Here is a 449-nt window from a genome sequence, read left to right as displayed (position 1 = left end):
GAATTATCCCACAAGCGCAATCCCAAAACAGTTACCTTTATTTGTCTGTTTTTTTCTGAAACTATATAAATTCAGATCAAAGTTCTTTTAAGTAGTACAGAGAGCAGACATAACTCATGATATAAAGTCCGAAAGTAAATGAATTTGGATATTCATGTATAAGTGGGAAAACAAGGCGTCATTATGAATCACACTTCCCATCGCAACAAAAATTTTAGTACCCTGAGCGAAATCTTGCGGTGCCACGTTCACGAAAAAGTACTTTGAGGTCAAACCAATGCTAATTCTTACCTTTGTATAATCTGACTTTCTGTTAGTCTATAGCTTTCAGTGAATATGCGTATGTGTGTAAGGGGAATATGTTAATAATAGCTAAAACAGTGATAATAATCAGTTCCCTTAAAGTGTACCTTGATCAATTTCTGAAATCAATTACTGATCTTCGATAA

The sequence above is a fragment of the Penaeus monodon genome, chromosome 29, assembly GCF_015228065.2.
Source record: "Penaeus monodon isolate SGIC_2016 chromosome 29, NSTDA_Pmon_1, whole genome shotgun sequence".
Taxonomy (NCBI): Eukaryota; Metazoa; Arthropoda; class Malacostraca; order Decapoda; family Penaeidae; genus Penaeus; species Penaeus monodon.
The sequence above is the reverse complement of the archived record's forward strand: the minus strand, read 5'-3'. Positions refer to the sequence as shown.